The sequence below is a fragment of the Molossus molossus genome, unplaced genomic scaffold (assembly GCF_014108415.1).
Source record: "Molossus molossus isolate mMolMol1 unplaced genomic scaffold, mMolMol1.p scaffold_m16_p_1, whole genome shotgun sequence".
In the NCBI taxonomy this organism is placed as follows: Eukaryota; Metazoa; Chordata; class Mammalia; order Chiroptera; family Molossidae; genus Molossus; species Molossus molossus.
Genome location: NW_023425344.1, coordinates 193,047,971 through 193,070,303, shown reverse-complemented (window position 1 = coordinate 193,070,303; position 22,333 = coordinate 193,047,971). Strand labels below are relative to the sequence as shown.

The window sequence follows — 22,333 nt, the reverse complement described above, 5'->3', positions numbered from 1 at the left end:
TAGTAGCATGTGTTCATTTCTCCTTTGTTTCTGTTGCCTTAGGTGATGTATCACTGAAAATTGTGCTGTGTATGATGTCTGAAATTTGGTTGCCTACATTTTCTCCTAGGATTTTTATGGATTCATGAGTCACATTTAAGTCTTTTATCCATTTTGAGTTCATTGTTGTGTATGGTGTAAGGTGATGGTCTAGTTTAATTCTTTTGCATGTAGCTGTCCAATTCTCCCAACACCATTTTTAAAGAGGCTGTCTTTAATCCACTGTATGCTCTTGCCACCATTGTCAAATATTAATTGAGCATATTGCCTTGGGTCCATTTCTGGGTTCTCTATTCTGTTTCATTGATCTTTCTGTCTGTTCTTGTGAAGTACCAGGCTGTTTTGAGTACAGTGTCTTTGTAGTATAACCTGAAATCTGGTAATGTGATCCCTCCAACTTTGTCCTCCAACTTTGTTCTTTTTTTTGGTTCCATATGAACTTTTGAAGTATTTGTTCTAGTTCTATGAGGTATGTTGTTGGTATTTTGATGGGGATTGCATTCAATCTGTAGATTGCTTTGGATAGTATGGACATTTTTGTGTGTGTGTGTGTGGTATGTGCCCCTAGTGGGAACCGAACCCAGGTCTCTCTGGTCCGCAGGCCGACGCTCAACCGCTGAGCCAAACTGGCCAGGGCGGGTAGTATGAACATTTTAATGATGTTAATTCTTCCAATCCACGCACAAGGTATGTGCTTCTACTTTTTTGTATCTTCCTCTATTTCTTTTTTTCAATGACCTGTAGTTTTCTGTGAATAGGTCCTTTATTTCTTTGGTTAAGTTTATTCCTTGGTATCTTAATTTTTTTGCTGTGATGGTAAATAAGATTTTTTTTTTAAGTTTCTCTTTCTGTGAGTCCATCATTGGTGTATAAGAATGTCGTTGATTTCTTGACATTAATTTTGTATCCTGCTACTTTGCCAAATTCATTTATTAAGTCTTGTAAATTTTTGATGGAGTCTTTGGGGTTTTCTACGTATAGTATCATGTCATCTGCGAATAATGACAGTTTCACTTCCTCCTTTCCAATTTGGATCCCTTTTATTTTTTCTTCATGTCTGATTGCTGTAGCTAAGACTTCAAGTACTATGTTTTTTTTTTTTTGTTTTTTTTTTTGTGGTACAACCCCTAGCGGGAACTAAACCTGGGACTCTCTGGTCCGCAGGCCGATGCTCAACTGCTGAGCCAAACTGGCCAGGGCTCAAGTACTATGTTAAATAAGAGTGGTGAAAGTGGGCATCCTTGTTTTGTTCCTGTTCTTAAGGGAAATGCTTTTAGTTTTTGCCCATTGAGTATGATGTTGGCTGTGGCTCTTTCATTAATGGCCTTTATTATGTCAAGATATGATCTCTCTATTCCCAGATTGCTGAGTGTTTTTATCAGAAATGGGTGCTGGATTTTGTCGAATGCTTTTTCAGTGTCTATTGATATGATCATATGATTTTTATCTTTCATTTTGTTAATGTGCTGTATCACATTTATCGATTTGCAAATATTATAACAGCCTTACATCCCTGGGGTGAATCCCACTTGGTCATGGTGAATAATTTTTTTAATGTTTTGCTGGATTCAATTTGCTAGTATTTTGTTCAGAAATTTGGCATCTATGTTCATCAGGGATATTGGCCTGTAGTTTTCTTTCTTTGTAGTGTCTTTTTCTGGTTTTGGAATTAGAATTATGCTGGCTTCATGAAACGAATTTGGAAGGTTTCCTTCTTCTTGAATTTTTTGAAATAGTTTGAGGAGAGTGGGTATTAGTTCTTCTTTGAATGTTTGGTAAAATTCCCCTGTGAAGCCATCCGGAACTGGGCTTCTGTTTGCTGGGAGAGTCTTGATTACATCTTCAATTTCTTTTGTTGTTATTGGTCTGTTCAAGTTTTCTATCTCTTCCCGGTTCAGTTTTGGGAGACTATTTTAGAAATTTATCCATTTTGCTTAGATTGTCGAATTTGTTGCTGTATAATTGTTCACAACATCTGTTAATAATTCTTTGTATTTCTGTGGCGTTGGTTATTATTTCTCCTCTTCATTTCTGATTTTGTGTATTTGGGTTCTCTCTCTTTGTTTATTGGTGAGTCTAGCTAAGGGTCCATCAATCTTTTTTATCTTTTCAAAGAACCAGCTCTTTGCCCTGGCCAGTTTGGCTCAGCGGTTAAAGCATCGGCCTGCGGTCCGGAGAGACCTGGGTTCGGTTCCCGCTAAGGGCACGTACTTTGGTTGCAGTTTGTCCCTGGCCCTGGTTGGTCGTGCGGGTGGCAGCCACTCGATGTGTCCCTTTCACGTCGATGTTTCTCTCTCTCTCTCTCCCTCCTGCTCTATCTGAACAAAGAATGAAAAAGTGTCCTCAGGTGAGGATAAAAAAAAAAAGAACCAGCTCTTTGTTTCATTGATCCTTTGAATTGTTTTTTTTTTGGTCTCCATGTCATTTATTTCTTCTCTGATCTTTACTATTTTCTTCCTTCTACTTGCTATTGTTTTTTGTTTGTTTGTTTGTTTTTTGCTTTCTAGTTCTTTAAGTTGTGAGGTTAGATAGTCTATTAGAAAATTTTCTTGTTTCCTGAGGTAGGCCTGTAGTGCTATGAACTTCCCTCTCAGAACTGCTTTCTCTGCATCCCATAGATTTTGTGTTGTTGTGTGTTCCTTTTCCTTGGTTTCCAGGAAGTATTTAATTTCTTCCTTGATCTCTATGGTAACCCATTCATTGTGCAATAACATGCTATTTAGCCTCCATGTTTTCAATTGCATGTTCTTGTTGCAATTGATTTCTAGTTTCATGCCATTGTGATCTGAGAAGATGCTTGATATGATTTCAATCTTCTTGAACTTGTAGAGATTTAGTTTGTGTCCTAACATGTGGACTATCTTTGAGAATTTCCCATGTGCACTTGAGAAGAATGAGAATTCTGCAGTTTTGGGGTGTAATTCTCTGTAAATATCTATGAAATCCATTTGATCTAGTGCTTCATTTAGAGTCTGTGTTTCCTTGTTAATTTTTTGTCTAGAGGATCTATCCAGTGATGTCAGTGGGGTGTTGAAGTCCCCTTCTATGATTGTATTGCTGTTGATTTATCCTTTGAAATCCTCCAGAAGATTTTTAATATATGTTGGTGCTCCTATATTGGGTGCATAGATGTTTACCAAAGTTATATCTTCCTGTTGGATAGATCCTTTCAATATTATGTAGTAGCCTTCTTTGTCTCTAGTTATGCTCTTCATTTTATTTATTTATTTATTTATTTATTTATTTATTTTTTTTATCCTCACCCGAGGACATTTTTCCATTTTTTGTTCATATAGAGCGGGAGGGAGAGAGAGGAAGAGAGAGAGAGAGAAACATCGATGTGAAGGGACACATCGAGTGGCTGCCACCCACACGACCAACCAGGGCCGGGGACAAACTGCAACCGAGGTATGCGCCCTTAGCGGGAACCGAACCCGGGTCTCTCTGTACCGCAGGCTGACGCTCCAACCGCTGAGCCAAACCGGCCAGGGCTATGCTCTTCATTTTAAAATCTACTTTATGAGATATGAGTATTGCTACCTCAGCTTTTTTTTTTTTTTTTTTTTTTTGCTTTCTGTTTGCTTGAAAGATTTTTTTCCATCCCTTCACTTTCAACCTATGTGAGTCTTTTGTTTGATGTGGGTCTCTTGTAAACAACACATATGTGAGTCATGCTTTCTTATACAGTCAGCTACTCTGTGTTTTTTTATAGGAGCATTCAAACCATTTACATTTAAGGTGATTATTGATATGTACTTATTTATTGCCATTTTTGTTTTGTGTGGTTCTATTTTTCTTCCCATTTCTACTGCTAATTACAGCAGTCCTTTTAACATTTCTTGCAGTGCTGGTTTGGTGCTAATGTATTCCCTTAGCCTTTTTTGGTCTGGGAAGCTCTTTATTTGACCTTCTATTTTGAATGATAGCCTTCCTGGATAGAGTAGTCTTGGATACAGATCCTTGTTTTTCATGACCTTGATTACCTCATGCCCTTCCCTTCTGGCCTGTAGTGTTTCTGTTGTGAAGTCAGCTGAGAACCTTATGGAGGTTCCTTTGTAGGTAACCTGTTGCTTATCTCTTGCTGCCTTTAGGATTCTCTCTTTGTCTTTAATTTTTGGCATTTTGATTACTATGTGTGTTGGTGTGGGCCTGTTTGTGTTCTTCTTACTTGGAGCTCTCTGTGCTTCTTGAACTTGAATGCCTTCTTCCTTCACCAAGTTAGGAAAGTTTTCTGTCACTATTTCTTCAAATATATTCTCTCACCCTTGCTCATTTTCTTCTTCTTCCAGGCCTCCTATGATGCGAATGTTATTACGTTTCCATTTGTCCCACAGTTCTCTTAAGCTATCTTTCTGTTTTTTAATTGTTTTTTCCTTTTGGTTTTCTGGTTGATTGATTTTTTTCTACCCTGTCTTCTAATTCAGTGATCTGGTCCTCAGCTTCCTCTACTCTGCTGTTTAGTCCTTCTAATGTGTTCTTCATTTCTGCTATGTCATTCTTCATTTCCACTTGGTTGGTTTTCAATGTTTCTATATCTTTATTCATGGTGCTGATGTCCTTACTCATACTGTTGAGCTTCCTCAAGATCATGGCTCTGAACTTTACCTCTGATCATTTGCTTAACTGCATTTAATTTATCTCATCTTCGATAGAGTTCTCTGGTTCTTTCATTTGGGATTTGTTTCTGTGTTTCACCATTTTGGCTATCTCAGTGGGTTTTGGAGCCTCCCAAATTTTCCCTGTGGGTGTTGGTGTTCTGCTGTTTGTGTCTCCCTCTACTGGGTTTGGATGAGCCTGGGTGGGCCAACGTTTAACACCACTGTCAAGTCTTACTTTCCTGGGTAGATTTGCAAGCCCAGGAAAGGTTCAGTTATCCTCTAGTTTTTTCCTGGAAGGTAGTAGTCTCAGTTACTCATTGCCTTGGAATGTAGCCCTGGTGTTCTGCATAAGAGGATTTCCAGAGGGTGGGACAGATGCTGGTTATTAATGAGCCTCAATTTGCATTTCTTTGCCTCACCTGGGAAGGGCTGAATCTCCGAGGGTGTGCTGCTACTTTCCCCCACAGCTCTGGGAAGGAGCACCCTGGCCACGGTCCTTTGTGGCCACAACTCAGCAAAAACTCTGAGTGCCCTCCAAATCCCGAGTGTCCCCACAGAGTTCCAGCCCAGTTTGCCCTCCCTCTGCTGTAGCCCCCAGGTGAGTGGCTGTGGCTATTTTTGTGCTCTGTCCTCATTCTCTGTGCTGTGGAGTGGGCTTGGTCTTTATTCCCCCAAGGGTGCTGCTCACAGCTAAGACTGCTGCTATCCGTGGGCTCCCAGCCCACCACCCTCTTGTGTCTCAGCAGATCCTACCAGTGTCCCTGGTTATATGATCTGTCCTGCTGCTTTTCTGTTGCTTTTTTTCCAAGGATTTGTCTTTATTTCAGTTGTAATTCCCATTTGGTCCTGGGAGATCATCTGTGTAGTTTCCATTCACTCCGCCTCCATTTTCACATCCTCTAAGCCTATCTGTGTGCAGCTGGGTTGCACAGGCCTCTCTGGTGCTTCAGCACTCTGCAGGTCCCATGGATAACTGGATGACACAGTCCCTGCTGGGTCTGAGAGGCCTTTCTGGTGCCTCGCACCCTGCAGGTCTTGCAGGGGGGATGGGGGGTAGCTGGATTGTACCAGTCCCTCTCTAGCTCCAGCTTTCCGCTGCTCTTGTGAGCTGCTGGACCGCACAGGCCTCTCTGGAGCCCCAGGTCCCACTGCTGTGGCTGGGGAGTGCTGCTGCCCCATGGGGCTCAAGGCCTGCTCAGCTTTTGCTGTAGTTTTGGGGGATGGGTCTCAGCTGCTGCTCCGTGCTTCTGTTGCCTAGGGATGGATATCTGCTCCCCAGCCTCTGTTGCTGGAGGTATATCTCTACTCTGATCAGGCTGTTACTATGGGGGATGGTGCTGGGCTCTAGACTGTTTGCGGTTTCTGCAACTGGCACCTTGGGAGCTCCACTACTGTGCAGTGGTCTGTGTTGACACAGAGTGTCCACTGGTCTGATGGTGCCAGGTGCACTGGTGGGCTCAGTTGCTGGGCCCTAGCCGCTCCCACTGCCTCCTCCCAGGGAAGACTGGGGATCTTCCAAAATGGATGGGACCTTCCTGTGGCACAGGGAGAAGCGCCCTGAAGAGCCGCTTACCGTGGTAGCCGGCTGCTCCGTCCACAGCACAGGAACCTTCTGCCCCGCACCTCTGCCCTGCTTGGGTTTGGTCGTCCACCTTCACATCCACTCACACTCTCTCACACACTTGCTCACTCTCTCACACACTCACCCTTCCTTCTGTCCTGCCCGCTGCCATCTTCTGTTTTTAATTCTTTTGGGCATATTATTAGGAATGGACTTGCTGGGACGTATGGTAATTCTGTCTAACTTTTTGAAAAATTGCCTAATTGTTTTCCAAAGTGACTGCATCATTTTGCATTTCCATTAGCAATGTACAAGGGTTCCAATTTCTCCACATCCTTACTAACACTTATTTTTCTTTTCTTTTTTTTTAAAAAAAGTTATGTCCAACCTAGTGGGTGTGAAGTGGTATCTGATTGTCGTTTTGATTTGCATTTCCATAATGACTAATAACAATGGACATCTTTTCATGTTCTTGTTGACTAATTTACTATTTTCTTTGGGAAAATGTCTATGCAAATCCTTTGCCCACTTTTTAATTTTGGGTTGTTTGTCTTCTTTGTTGTTGAGTTGTAAGAGCTCTTTATATAGTCTGATACTATACTCTTATCAGGTACATGATTTGCAAATGTTTTCTCCCATTTTGTGGATCATGTTTTTACTCTCTTGATAGTGTTCTTCGGTGTAGTTTTAAATTATACATCACTTTCTCTGGGAAGTCTTGATTTGGTGTCATTCATTTGTATTCCCGTGGGCAGTCTTATCAGGGATTTTTGTTGTTGTTAATCCTCACCAGAGGATATTTTTTTTCCATTGATTTTTTTTTTTTAGAGTAGAAGGGAGGGAGGGTGGGAGGGAGGGGGGAGAGAAAGAGAGAGAGAGAGAGAGAGAGAGGAACATGGATACAAGAGGGACACATTGATTGGCTGCCTCCTACACACTCCAACAGGGGCCAGGGATAGAACCTGCTCCCTTGACCGGGAATCAAACCCATGACCCTTTGGTGCATGGGCCAACTCTCTAACCAATGAGCAACATCAGCCAGGGCATTCATCCTAACCAGGGGTTTTTATCTCACTGCACTAAAGTTAACTGCTTATTTTCTGGCTTTTAAGCCTCGCTGAGGGCAGAGATCAATTTACCTTGTTCATTATGGCATCTCCAGTATCTAATGGAGTGCTTGACTCACTGAATGAATGAATGAATGGGCCATAGCACCACTGTCTGTTTTCTGATCTACCTGGTAAACTCCTTATGACAGCAGGCAGAAGTGGGGAGGCCTGAAGTGGGGGCTCTCCCAGTATCATATAGCCATTAGCAGTTGCTGCATTGTTGGTCCCCCAGATCTTAGCTGATCAGTGACTTCCAGGATGGTTTCTCTGCACATTGGCATGGGGCTACTTTTCCTGTCTTACCCTCAACCAACAACAGTCTGATGGCCTTCTCTCACCCAGGGAACATCCCTTGAAACTATCATCTTGTGGTGAAATCTGTGGCTAACTCTGAGACCACTGTGTTATATTTGCCTGGAAATATTAGATGGAATGTATATTCAATATATGACAATTTCATATGGTTATTCTGTTGTGATTTTGTACATCGGGCACATATCTGAGAAGCTAATTGCACTGTGATGCAAACTGTGTGTCGTTACAGACTGGAGCATGATGGAATTGGGCAGGTGGGTCTGGGACAGACCCACTTGTGGTGCCAGTAGAGGTGGATCAGTGAGATGGAACAGATGGTAACAGAAGGTGGAATAGGGCCCCAGTCATATTGCTCTGTTTAGAAGTGGACTTATTTGGTTCAGAAGTGCTTTGGCTTGAGAGCCCACAGTGGCAGGCTCCAGGCCACTGTTCAGACCCCAGACCACTGGAGGTGAAAGTGGGCTGCCTCTAGTGGGAACTGGTGGCCGAGCCTGTTTCCCAGCCGCAGGTCCGAGCAGGCCCACACAAACCAGTTGCACTGAGGGAAGGAATCTCTGGGTGGCAGCAAAGGCTCACAGATTTTTCCTAATTGTATTACTACTATTATTATTAACGAATTGCTCTAACACTCTCTTAGAAATTTAATTTAGAATAATTTTATAATCTGAACTAGAGGGTATGCCCAGAGACCCCATTTGTCATTTCTTTCCAGAAATGTATTACACCCACCCTTCCCCTGTCATTTCCAGAAAAGATAGAGCTTTCCCTCGTCCTAGGAAGGCCATGCCCAGGCTGACCTGAATGAGGAGCTGGCGGCGCGGCCGCCAAGGAGCCCCAGGGGCTTCAGGAACCCCGGGTGGGCTGCCTTTGCAGCTGCTCAGCACTCTGGCCACAGGTGGAGACATCGATCTGATAATGCGGTAGAAAACACCTTTAGAAAATGGCTTTTGGAGGAGGAGATTTGGGGAGAGTCATCAAACCCTAAGTGGCAGTGGTGCAGAGGACCCCTGAGCAGGTGCGCTGGTCCGCGAGCGGCGGGAGCGGCGGGCGGTACGGCCCAGTACCCGCAGGGAGTCGGCCGGCAGGGGTGCTCCCCGAGGTGACAGGAGGAAGCAGGAGGTGGAGGGTGCAGAGGAGGTCCCGCCCCCACCTCGCTCTCCTTTACGGGAAGTGATGTGGGGCCGGACGGAAAATATCCGCCAAGGACCCAAAAAAGGCCAGCAGCGGGCGGCCGCAGCGCGGGAGGCAGAGCGGAGCGGGGACAGCGCGCTGAGCCAGGTGAGGGCGGGCGGCTGCCCTGAGCCGGGAGCGCGCTCCCCCCGGAGCTCGCCAGGCTCCGCTCCATCCCGGGGCTGAGCGGGCAGCGGGCTGAGCGGGGCAGCGCGTCTGGCCCCGGCTGGGCTGGAGGCTGCCGCTTCTTCTCTCCCCGCCTCTGGGCGCTGAGCCGGCCAGAACAGGCGCTTCGCCGCTCCCAGGCTCTGGATGGTCATCGCGCAGACCCCACGATGACAGCTGCCCGGGATGGGGGTCTGCTTGGGCACGAAGTGCTGGTCTGCTGTAGTCCTAGGTTGGGGCGGGGGGCAGGAGTCAACTCCGGGTGGCATCCAGGTGCGAGGGTCCCCATCAGTGGGAGAGGAAACTTCACTAGGAGAAAAGGAGGAAGGTCCCAGGCCTCCCGAACTGACCTCTAGTTCTCCCCCCTTGCTGTTTTCGGTTGAATCATTGACCGTCTTCACAACACCTTTGTTGGTCAGGGTCTGGATGGCAACCTGGAGGGGTGGGAGAGGGTTCTCCCTGCTGCCGGTCAGAGAGCGGGCAACCAGGCTCTCGGGTGTTGACTGGTGGTAGTACTGATGTGATGACAGGTTTCTGTAACTATTGCCAAAGGCTTGTCTCTGTCCCAATAGATCACAGATTAAGCAAAGTCAGGCCTCAAGTGAAAGAACTCTGGTGAGCCCTCAACTTTGCCTTCCCAGCCTGTGTCCTGCTGGCCACCTGGGCCACATGGCCTCGATCTCTGCCACAGTTCTCTTCCTGACCTCTGTGGTAACAGCTGTTTTTTCCCTTGGGGATGGAGTCTCACCTTATGGTTGGCTCCCGGGTCAGGTGTTGGGAGGGGCAAGTAGTGTTATGCCATATAAGTTTTCTGTAATTATTTCTGATTTGATGTGTTGGAGCTTCACTGTTCTTGTTCCTTTTTTTTTTTTCTTAAAAGCTTCCTTGGGGCGTGGGCACAGTCTGGAAAACAAGGTTTCTGCAGATGGTTGGAATTGGATAAAGGTTAATATAATGCTGAAAGAACTTGACTGAGGATCATTCTTCTCTGTATTTTATGTTGCTTTTCATTTCCACTTTCTTCCTTTCCTTCTTTTTTTCTCTCTCCCTCCCTTCCATTTTCCCTCCCTTCTTTAATTTCCATGGCCTGCCTGGATTTTTAATTTTAATGATGTATATTTCATTTATTTTGTTGGTTTGTTGCTTATGCTTTTGGTGTCAAATCTAAGAAAGCATTGCCAAATCCAAAGTCATGAAAATTTACATCTAACTTTTCTTATAAGGTCCCCCCCCCCCATTTATCTTCAGATAAAGCGGAGGGAGTGAGGGAGGAAGAGAGAGAAAGAAACATTGATGTGAGAGAGACACACCAAGTAGTTGCCATCCACACAACTCCAACCAGGGCCAGGGCCAAACTGCAACCGAGGTATGTGCCCCTAGCGGGAACCGAACCTGGGACTCTCTGGTCCACAGGCCGACGCTCCAACTGCTGAGCCAACCGGCCAGGGCTCTTCTAAGGTTTTATAGTTTTGGCTCTTACATTTCAATCTTTAACTCATTTTAAGTTACTATTTGTATATGGTATGAGGTTGAGGTCCAACTTCATCCTTTTAAAATTCATATCCAGTTTCCTAGAATCATTTGTTAAGACTATTTTTTTTTTTTTTACCCCTTTGAATGGTCTTGGTGCCTCTGTTGAAAACCAATTGACTGTAAATGTGAGGGTGTGTTTCTGGCCTTTACAATCTACTCTGTCAATCTATATGTCTGTCTATCCTTATTCTAGTACCATACTGCCTTGATTACTGCAGCATTGCGGTAAATTTTGAAACTGAGAAGTGTGAGTCCTCCCACTTCGTTTTCTTTTTCAAGATTATTCTGGCTATTCTGGATGCCTTGGATTTCCACATGAACTATAAATTCTTAATTTTTGCTGCCTTGGTTTCATAACAGGTAGAAGGGTTTTGGAATGGGCAACAATCTGTAGGAACCAGACTCTTGATTTTTCCCTCCCCACCTGCCTTTTCCCGAGTCTTCCCCATCTCAGTTAATGTCGACTTCATTCTCCCAGGTCCTGAGGCTGAACACCCAGGAGTCACTCCTGGTTCTTTTCTTTCTCTCATGTCCACATAAGTTCCTCAGCAACCCTCATTGGTTCTACTTTGGGAGTATATCGAGGATAATGACCATTTCTCACCACTTCCATTGCTACCATCAAATTCCTAGCATTTCTTTCACCTGGATCACTGCAAAAGCCTTCTACAGGGCCACCCTCACCAACTTACAGTCTGTTCTCCACACAGCAGTTAGAGTCCCTCTTCTGCTTATAACTCTCCAATGGCTTTTTACCTTGTCATGGCCTATAAGCCCCTTACATGGCACGGGGCTTCATCTTCTATTACTCTCGCCTTTGCTTACTCTGCTTTAGCCCAGCACACCTCAGGACCTCTGCACTTGCTGTTTCCTTTGCTTGAAATGCTTTTCCTTCAAATGTCTGCATGGCTTTATCACTCATTTCATTCAGGTCAAAAGTTATTTCTCTACAGAGGCCTTCTTGAACCATCCCATCTAAAATAGCATCCCTCGCCCCTCCCATCATTTTCTGCTCCCTTACCTTGCCTTATTTCTCTTTAGAGTATCTCTAGTACTGTCATATCTCTTTCTCTTCTTTCACAATATTTGTCTTCCACTGATAGATTACAAGCTCCATGATGGTCAGGAATTCCTCTTGTTCACTATGGTGTGCACAGCATTTAGAATGGTTTCCGGCTCATAATAAACACTCAAAAATGTACTGAATAACTGAAAAGGGAGTGGGAGATTGAGAAATGGGTATCACTTTGCTATTTTTTCCTCACTATTTCTTCCCATTTTATCTAAGAGAAGCAGTGTCCATAGTTACACTAACATTTAAGTCTCTCCTCCTCTTACTTCCTGTTTTCCCCGAGGTAATGACCTTACCCTCTTTGGGAAGGGAAAGGTCAGATGTATGGGAAGATGAGGGCTCTATTCTTTCCACAGTGGCAGTGGGGAGCCCTCTTCTCCGCAGCCCGGATAGCTGGAGAGGGGGCTTTCAGTGCCTGTTTTCAGTGATTCTATCTCTTGTGCTGATCTAGGAAGAGAATGAATTCCTTGGAAATTCAAGAAAATGGAAATTCATTTCATGATGAATATTTTGTACTGCAATGAATTAGTCTTTCTCTCGCATCCATCTGAAATTGCCAACTTGGAAACTCATTTTGACATTTAATTATGAGACTGATGCGCTACCTACTGCACTAGCGAGGCACCTGGCATTTAATTAAATAACTACTTTAGACTGTCAACTGTTTATGTGGGTGTCCTTATTTCCATGACAGATGGTAACATCCTGGAGGCCAAGCATGACTTCAGCTCATTTTTGAGTCTTATACTGCAAGGTGTCTTAGACAAAAAGAGTGTTCAATTAGCTCTTGCTAAATGTACCAATAAGTTAATGAATAAACCTGAATTTATTTTCATCATTGGAAACTTCTAGCCCATACATTGAATTTTTCTTAGCCAGTAGCTCCTCGGACCTTGTGTTAGTCTGCCTCATCCTGCTGCTGCCGCTAGAGCAATACTGGCTACAACTAGGTGGGCTTTCCTGCTGCTCCTTCCCAGTGAGAGTTGAATTAATTGGCCTACAGTGTATGGTAATTAATCTGTTGTTGTTGTTGTTGTTGTTATTACTATGTTAGATAGAGTGGAAGGGAGGGAGGGAGAGAGAGAGAGAAACATTGATGTGAGAGAGACACATAGATTGGCTCCCTCCCACAGGACTCTGACTAGGGCAGGGGATGGAACCTGCAACCCAGCTATGTGACTTTGACCAGGAATCAAACCCAAGACCCTTCAGTCCATGGGCCAACACTCAACTGCTGAGCCAAACTGTCCAGGGCTCTTCTGTTATTTTAAAAATGGAATCTGCCTTTCACTGTTACTTAATATCTTGGAATGTGCCCTATTTATATCTTCACTGCAAAGTATGAAAAAGGATCTTAAAAAAATTATTGTTTTTTTTTTATTATTATTTTTTTCTTTATTGATTTTAGAGAAAGAGGAAGTGAGAGGGAGAAAGAGATAGAAACATTGATGAGAGAGAACATCGATTGGCTGCCTCCTGCATGCCCCCCACTGGGGATCGGGCCCACAACCTGGGCATGTGCCCTGACTGGGAATCGAACTAGCGACCTCTTGGTACATGGGTCGATGCTCAACCACTGAGCCACACCAGCCGGACAAAAGGATTATTTTTACATATATGTTACATATATTTCCTAATAAATTATGATAGATTTGATACCTCCTAAAAACAAAACAGGGTTTGCCTATTTAAAGTGTGAGTCCCTATTTAACTAGAGGGAAGGAATCCTTTCACATTGTATATGTGTATCAAATCACCACAATGTATGTTTGAAGTAACTCACATTTTTTTTTTTTTTACTTTATTTATTAATTTAGATTTGTTGTAGTTGTTGTTAATCCTCACCTGAGGATATTTTTCCATTGATTTTTAGTTAGAGAAGAAAGGAGGGAAAGAGAGAGGCAGAGAGAGAAACATTGATGTGTCTCTCTCACATCGATTGCTTGCCTCCCAAACAACCCCAGCCAGGGTTGGGAATCAAACCTGCACCCCAGGTATGTGCCTTTGACCAGAAATCAAACCCAAGACCCTTCAGTCTGCAGGCTGATGATCTAACCATTGAGCAACACCAACCAGGGCTATTTTTATTTTTATTTATTTTTATTTTTATTTTTTTATCCTCACCGGAGGACATTTTTCCATTTTTTGTTCAGGTAGAGTGGGAGGGAGAGAGAGGAACAGAGAGAGAGAGAGAGAAACATCGATGTGAAAGGGACACATCGAGTGGCTGCCACCCACACGATCAACCAGGGCCGGGGACAAACCGCAACCGAGGTACATGCCCTTAGCGGAAACCGAACCCGGGTCTCTCCGGACCGCAGGCCGACACTCTAACCGCTGAGCCAAACCAGCCAGGGCTATTTTTATTTTTTAAAAACATATTACAGCCCTGGCTAGTGAGGCTCAGTTGGTTGAATGTGGTCCCATGTACTCAGAGGTCACCAGTTTAATTTCCAGTCAGGGCACATGCCCAGGTTTCAGGCTCCATCCCCAGTAGGGGATGTGCAGGAGGCAGCCAATCAATGTTTCTCTCTCATCTATGTTTCTCCCTTCCCCTCTCTCTAAAATCAATAAAAACCTATTCTTAAAAAAGTAAACAAAATACAAATTACAATTTTATGTCAGTTATACCTCAATAAAGCTGAAATTTAAAAAGAAGTGTGAGCCCCTAAGAAACAAGATCGTCTTGCCATTGTTAAAACAGGATTGCCTTCTGAAGGGAGTAACTGTCCCCTCTCGCTGCTGTCACTGTTTATGCCTTGTGCTGCTTTTGCTTGGATCACATTTGTTCCTCTGCCTCTTGGTCAGGAAGCTTGAGTTTATGATCTGGTTTCCCTTAAGCTGATTAACTTGGGAGCAGACATGAGCACTGAGTCCGAGGAAGAGACAGAGGGTTTGCGGCGAACATCCACAGGGTGAGGTGTGGAATGGCGAGCATCCGGCTTGTTTTGGCTTCCTGTTTGCTCGTGCAGCACTGAGGGGCACCCCATTCTTTTCCTTGTATAACTGAGGTCTGCTAACACTCATTTATTTACTACCTTTACTCAAGAGGAATGTTGAAAGTTATTCCTCTTTCCTTTTCCTGTTTTTTTTTTTTTTGTCTCTATACATGTTATTCTTGAGAAGATCTCCCATTTAGTGCCTCAGCCACTTAGAACCACCCACATGTATGGCATCAGACTTACGATTTTTAAAACTGAACTTTAAAAAAATATATAGTTTTTTTTTTCTTTTATCCTTTTATCTTCTCCCAAGGATATGTTTTATTGATCTTAGAAAGAGGAAGGGGAAGAGGAGAAGAGGGAGTGGTGAGAAACATCCGCGTGAGAGAGAAACATCGATCAGTTGTCTCCCATACACCCCCAACCCAGGATTGAACCTGCAACCTAGGTATGTGCCCTGACTGGGAATCGAACCCGAAACCTTCTTGATGTACTCCAACCAACTGAGCAACCCAGCCAGGGCCTAAAATTGAACTGTTAATGTGGGATTGGAAGTAGGGCGTAAGATTTAGCAAAAAAGTTGCATTTTGGATAAACAACGAATAATTTTTTACTATAAGTATGTTCCATGCAATGTTCTGGACATACATATATTTTAAAAGTATTTGTTATTTTTCTGAAATGCAAATTTGACTGTGTCTTGTATTTAATCTGGTAACCCTAGTCAGGTAAACCCATGTTTGTGCACAGGAAACGCATCGATCACAATAATGTTCAAAGACTGACTAAGCTCGTTTTGGTGGCTGCACACGTCCATCTCAAGGGTGGAGAGAACTTGTAAACTCAGAAAGTATTAGAATGAGAAAGATGTTGCAGAAGATTTAGTTTTGCTTTAGATTTTTTGTAGTTAAAGAAATTCACACCTGGAGACATGAAGTCATTTTGTAAGATCACAGTTAGAGGCAGAACTGGAACTCCAGCCCCAGTGGTTGGTCTACTGCATAATGCCTTCCCTTAAGAGACCAGGCACAAATTGCTAATGTTTTCGTGTTGACCCTTAATTACTTTTGTTGCCACCCTCACATGATGACTCCGATATCATGCTGTCCTCTCAGTCCCCAGATCCAACATGGGGCAGGCAGAGCCATTCTCAGGAAACACCCTTGATTTTTTTCTGAGGGCCACGTGACCGTTGAGAGCTGTTTGGTGGTATTCCCTATAATGATGCCCAAAGCCTGTTGTCCTTTTGACATGCTCTTATTCGTATTAAGGTCTTCTTAATATTTTTGTCCCTTTTGGATTTTTGTTGTAGGATGCTTTGATTAAGTGGACTTAGAGTAATTCCACGCTGGCCGGGTATGGTCTTATTGAAGGCCTGCTTGCTTCATGGAGCCCACTCCTGTGAAACTCCTCGTGTCTCTGTGAGTTGGTAGAACAAATAAGGCAGGTCTGTGGTAAGGACCAATGTAGGTAGATGGGTATATGTGACTTGCCCTTTAGAGATGTGTCCTTGTAAAACACTGGATTATTTTATTATTATTATAAAACCTTTTGTATCTATTTAAGTCACCTTAAAAACGAACATGCGTCCTCTGACTGCCACTAGAAGACCATATTTCAGAGCCACTAATCTTATTTTTTCATAACTTTGCTGATTAATTCATAGAAAGCCTTACTAGCTGCCAGGTCCAAGCATAATAATACAATTGGTTGCCAAGAGACTAAAAAATCTGTTCACTCTTCTTAACTGCCATTTATCTATCCTGCCCTGATCCCATCACCTAGGCGTCTGATCAAGTCTTGTCTGAGTTGGCTGGTTATGCATCTCCTGTGTATTTGTATCATTAAAAGCAAAGACAGGGTCTCAGTCAGCTAACCGAAGGTCACGGTGAGGTATTTTTATTGTTGCTGTACTACCCTCGACGTGGAAAAAATGAGGCATATAGAAATAGGTCATGACTTAAATGTTCACTTGAGATACCTAAGAATTTTACAATATAGCCCATGGTCATGGTCAGGATTTCTTTGTTCCTTGCAATGTGTGATTATTTTTCATAATGTATCTTTCCACTGAAAAGGAGTCACCCCAAGAATGAGTAAAAGGGTTCAGCAGCTTTTGGAAAGATAAAGTATTGTTCTTCCACTCACACTCTGGAGACCACATGTGGCCCAGCAAGCTGCTGGCTGTTCCTGGCTGGGCTTCTGTCATCAGGGTCAAGGCCAGCGCCCTTGCTTTGGGGCTGGGAAGGGGCTGCGGTATTTCTTCAGGGAGTGACTCAACCCTGAGTTGCGGAGCTCCTGCTTGATTACGAAGGAGCCGACGTAGCTGGGGATCAGTAGTCTGGTTTTTGGTCTCCAATATTGCTGATAATTACTATGTGATATTACACCAGCGGTTCTTTTTCTTTTTAATCCTCACCCGAGGACATTTTTCCATTTTTGGTTCAGATAGAGTGGGAAGGAGAGAGAGAGGGAGAAAGAGAGGAAGAGAGAGAGAGAGAAACATTGATGTGAAAGGGACACAGCGAGTGGCTGCCACCCGCACGACCAACCAGGGCCGGGGACAAACTGCAACCTAGGTTCGCGCCCCTAGCGGGAACCAAACCCGGGTCTCTCTGGACCGCAGGCCGATGCTCGAACTGCTGAACCAAACCGGCCAGGGCACACCAGCGGTTCTTAATTGGGGCTGATTGTGACTCCCTCATCCCCAGGGACCATTTGCCAAGGTCTGGAGACATTTTTGGTTGTCACGACTGGGGAGTTACTACTGGCATTTAGTGGGGAGAGACCAGGGATGCTGCTAAACATCCTGCAGTGCACAGGACAGGCCCTCATGACGGAGGACCCTCCTGCCCAAGGTGTCAGTGGTGCTGAGGCTGAGACCCTGCATTAGACAAATCACTGGGCTCTCTAACCTCCAGCTTCCGGGGTTACACGTTCTCTCCATCACCTAAAGTTACTAAGCCTGACTTACCACTGTTGTCCTTCTAATCTCTCCCAACCCCAATTCTAAGTCATTAAATGTGCAGCAGGGCCCAGGACTGAGAACCACTCCCTTGGGGCCATGTGGAAGGAGGTCTTTGTGGACGGGTCAGGTCGGCCATTCGAGAGGAGTGTTCCCCGTGGGGACTGCCTGTCAATGGGAAGTCAGAGCCCGGTACAATGCCCACCTGCCCTGTGCTTCGGCATCGGGGGCCTGGCAGAAAGACCACGCTGTGCCTGAGGGCTTGGCGCACATCCCTCAGAGACCTGGACTCTCAGCACCTCAGGTGACGAGCTCTCAGATGGCCAGCCGTGTCTACTTCCCAGAGTGCCCCCTGGCCCCCACACCCTTGTGTCAGAGGTGCCCCAGCCACCAGAGTTTCCCAAAGATAAAGACTGGACAGTTTCTTCATTAACACCCCATTTCCTGCTTAACCAGAGCCTCTCTGGGAGATTAAAAGCCAATGACAAAAAGCCCTACCCTGAGTCACTAGCCCACTTTGCCACTTAGATTAGGAAACCGGATTTATCACACAGCATCATGCAATTTCAGGGCTGGTGTGTGCCTTAGAGACCACGTAGTGCTGCCTCCCCGCCCCTCAGAGGTTCAGAGCTGAGCCCAGGGCCCCGTGGCTGCTTGAGGGCAGAGAAGGTGTTAGAAGGCAGGCCCGTGGATTCCCTGTTGTGTTATTTCTATGTCCTCATGCTAATATTTCTTTCTTTCTTTTTTAAAAAAATTAGTTTATTTTTGTTACCATGCTCATATTTCTTGATTGTAACCAGTTGTAAGGTGAGCAATCCAAAACTGTGTTGTTCGGTTGTTCAAAGGAAGTGACTTTCAGATAGAACGTTGCCAACAACCATTGTCTCTGGAACCCTTCAGAAGTATCACAGGAAGTACAACAAGTAGATGATGGTATCATTTACGTTAGAGCACTCCAGAAAACCTTTGTGCCCGCTGTGGCTACGTGCTCATTTCTCGCCTGTACTGCTGCTTTTCTGGTGCTGTTCTTGCCTCTGTCATGCTCCCCTCCCCAGCCCTTTCCTCACCCAAAGCCAGTGATCTTTAAAAAATAGAAATCAGATCACATCCTTCTTCTGTTGAAAATCCCTCAGTCGCTTCCCACTGCAGTTGGTATGATCTCCACATGTTCTAACCATGGTCTGCGAGGGTCTGCGATCTGAGCGCTGCTGGCCTCCGTGACCTCCGCTCATCCCTGTGCTTCCGTCTCCCAGCCTCATCACTTCCTTCTGCTCCTTGGGAAGGCTAAGCTCATCCCTTCCTCAGAGCCGTTGTGCTGGCCCATAACTCCTTCTCAGTGCCTTTTCTCCAGATCCTCACCTGGCTGGTCCCTTGGCATCCTTCAGATGTAATTTCAAATGCCACCGCCTCTAAGAGGCCTTCCTTGATTACCTTCTGGAAAGTAGCCCTCCACTTCCTCTCTGTCCTGTTATTGTGTTATTGTCCTCATAGCACTTATTACTGTTTGAAAGTGTTTAATCTTTCCTTTCACTTGTTTATTGCCTGTCCCTTCCTGCTACAGTGTTTTCTCCGTGAGGGCAGGGGCTTTGTTTTGGGAACTACTGTGTGCTTAGCACTGACATTAATGCCTGGCACATGGTAGATGCTGAGTTAATGAATGACAGAGTACGTAAATAAGCCGTTGGTGTTGGAGGAGATTGCTTGGCAAATTGGGTCCTATGTAATTCCTGATTTGTCTTACACATTGGACTTTATTATCATTATTTTTTACTAAAACCAGAATGCCAGCTTATTGATACATGAGAAAAGGAACGGCTAAGCAGACTAGTTGCTTTGAGGACTAGTGGACTCACTTCCTGCAGTAAACACTCCTTGGGAAGCGCATACAAAAGGAAAAGGCTACTTGGTGAGCACAGACTCATGGCACAGGGGCTCCGAGCTGGAGCCTGGAAGGTCACCGTGGTAACGGGTCCTCACAGCCGGCTGCCCAGGAAAATCACACAGGGATATTTTATCTGAAACATACCCACAAAACAAGAACAACGTGTTTTTGTTCTCTGTTTTGGAGATTCTAAATTTTTAGGTTTGGCAGTAGGACTGGGGAATCCATGTTTTATTTAAAATGCTGCGGAGTGACTGCTAGTGCACAGCCAGGTCCAGGAAGGGTGACCTCGCCCACCTCTGCTCCCAGGTGAGTCAGCTGGGGCTCAGAGAGATCACCTCCTCAGTCAGGGCCACACATCCAGTGAGCGGCAGATGGCACTCAGCTCTCCCGGTCTTCTCTGTGTGCTTTTCAAAAAGCATAGTAAGAATGTTAAGTGAAATAAGTCAGACAAAGAAAGACAAAGACCATATAATTTCACTTATTTGTGGAATCTAAAAAACAAAATAAATGAACAAAATAGAAACAGACTCATAGAGCCCTGGCTGGTTTGGCTCAGCGGTTAGAGTGTTGGCCCGTGGACCGGAGAGTCCTGGGTTCGGTGTCCGCTAAGGGCATTACCTTGGTTGCAGTTTGTCCCCAGCCCCGGTTGGGGTCATGTGGGTGGCAGCCACTCGATGTGTCTCTCACATGCATGTTTCTCTCTCTCTCTTCTTCCCTCTCCCCCTCCCGCTCTGTCTGAAGATAAATGTAAAAAGAAAAAAGAAAAATGTCCACGGGTGAGGATAAAAATAAAAAAAGAAACAGACTCATAGATACAGAGAACAGAGTGATGGTTGACTGAGGGGCAGGGATGGGGGGACTGGGGACAGAGGTAAAGGGATTAGGAAGTACAAATTGGCAGTTACAGAATAGTCTCAGAGAAGTAAATTCCAGCAGAGGGAATATCGTCAATAATATCGTAATAACTATTTATGAAGCCAGGTAGGTGCTTGAAATATCAGAGGGACCACTCTGTAAAGTACATGGTTGTCTAAACTCTATGCTGTACACCTGAAACTAATACAGAATAATATTGAATGTAAACTGTAACTGAAAAATAAAAATGAAAAAGAAACATAGTAAGAAAGATTCTTTGGAACAGAGGCAGCACAGTCTCGGAAGGTGTTGGTTTATTACTTTTTTCTTTATTTACATGTAGCTAACCCAGCTGGTGTCAAACAGGAAGTGCATACAGCAGAGTTTTCTTTTTTTTATTACCAAATGTCAGATCAGTTAGATTTTAGATCCTGGAGCTGTAGTGGGAGGATCAAAGTGTGGCTCTGGGACCAACAATGTCAGCATTATCTGGGGGCTTGTTAGAAATGCAGATTAGCCACCCTGGCCAGGTAGTTTAGTAGGCTAGAGTGTTGTCCCGATGCCAAGGTTGTGGGTTTGATCTCCAGTCAGGGCACAGACAAGAATCAATCAATAAATGCATACATAAATGGAACAACCTATCAATCTCTGTCTCTCTCTCTCTCAAAACAAAACAAAAAGAAGTGCAGATTCCCAGCCCCACCCCAGACCTACCAAATCTGGAACTCTGGAGATGGGGCCGTCTGTTCAAAGCTGTCCGGGTGATTCTGCTGCACAGTGAAGCTTGACAACCACTGTCCACAGGGACACTTACAAGGCAACCACAGGTTAGAGCTGCTGGCCTCTGCCTTTTAGTTGGTGACGCATTAAAGTCAAGGCTTTAACTTAAGCCAGCCATCTGCTTTCCTTGGTGACATTCAAATCGGGGAGTATAGTTATAAATCTCCATTAGAATGCCATACACACAAGGAAGGAGAGGGGCTGGACTAACGCTGTTGAACACCTGCCGTGTGTGAGGCTCCCAGCCTGAGGCTGTTACTTGTTATCTCCTTTAATTCTTCCCACCATCCTGCGAGGGAGGCATTAGACCTCTTGTACAGATTTGGCTGGTAGTGGTTAAATGTGCTCTTCCCTACAGGTTATTTGCCCAGCTAGAGTTTGCTGTTTTCTCTCTAGAAGCTTGTTATAAATGCAAATGCCTGTCTCAAAGACCCTGATACAGAAGCCTGGGTGGAACTCAGGACTTTGGATTTTCATCAGGTGATCACTCCAGGCGATCCTGCTGCCAAGGCATTGGACCAGACCTAGAGATGTTCTGTCCTGGATCCGTTCATTCTTGCCCCAGTGGTTGGACCAGAGGCCCCTCAAGTCTTCTCTGAGGGTCTGCGATTCTCCAGTGTTTCATGCCCCTTGTGCCTTGGGCACTGGATGGGAACTTTGGCAGAACAAATATGAGCATGTGAAGAGCCCGTATGGAGAAGCCTCTCATATGCCTGGCTGTTCATGTTCTCTCTGCTGCCTCTTGGAGGGTTCCCAGGCCATGTTTGACTTTGAGTCACTTGTGATCCTTTCCATTATCTACCCCTAATTGTGCAACTTGTCTTCAGCAACTTCACGGATGTGAGCAATTTTCTCCAGGCTGTAATAAATATCTATCGAGTACTGAGTTACTCCAGCTTTTGAGGTCGGAAATGGTGTTTCATCTGTTTGATGATAAGAGCCTTTATTTTTCAGAGATAGAATTGACGTATTTAGTGAATGAGTTGTCAGTCCATTAGGAGACAGTGATTTGGTGCCATTATGAAGGAAAAAAGAGTTTTTTTCTTTTTTTTAATTTAAAAAAGAATTTTAGGCATGATGCCTGATGTCCTTCTTTGTGAGGTGGCATGCAGATTTCTGTCCAAAACTTTAGAAGCAGTTACTGACAGAAATACTCTTAAGACTTACTTACACTGTGTGAAAAAGACAAGTGTATCCAAAGATGGCGGAAACCTACCAGGCCTTGGCCCCGTGGAGAAGTCAGCAATGTTGAAATATTAAATTCCTTTAATATGCCTTGGTTCCTGAAACAAATTGTGTAGGGCGAGGGTGGAAAGAAATTCCCAAGCGCAAACATTTTAGCTG

At 44.6% G+C, this 22,333-nt stretch overlaps 1 protein-coding gene across 3 annotated transcripts in view; it reads left to right on the top strand.

Annotated features, from left to right (window-relative positions):
• The first annotated feature begins 8,782 nt into the window (after nucleotides 1-8,782).
• Nucleotides 8,783-22,333, top strand: part of RAB27A (RAB27A, member RAS oncogene family) — a 91,504-nt gene continuing 77,953 nt past the window's right edge. For 2 of the 3 annotated variants that reach the window (XM_036246328.1, XM_036246346.1), the window contains exon 1: nucleotides 8,783-8,900. The gene's annotated coding sequence lies outside the window, so the exon portion shown is untranslated. The remainder of the gene's footprint in view (nucleotides 8,901-22,333) is intronic. The other variant, XM_036246341.1, reaches the window with a different exon arrangement.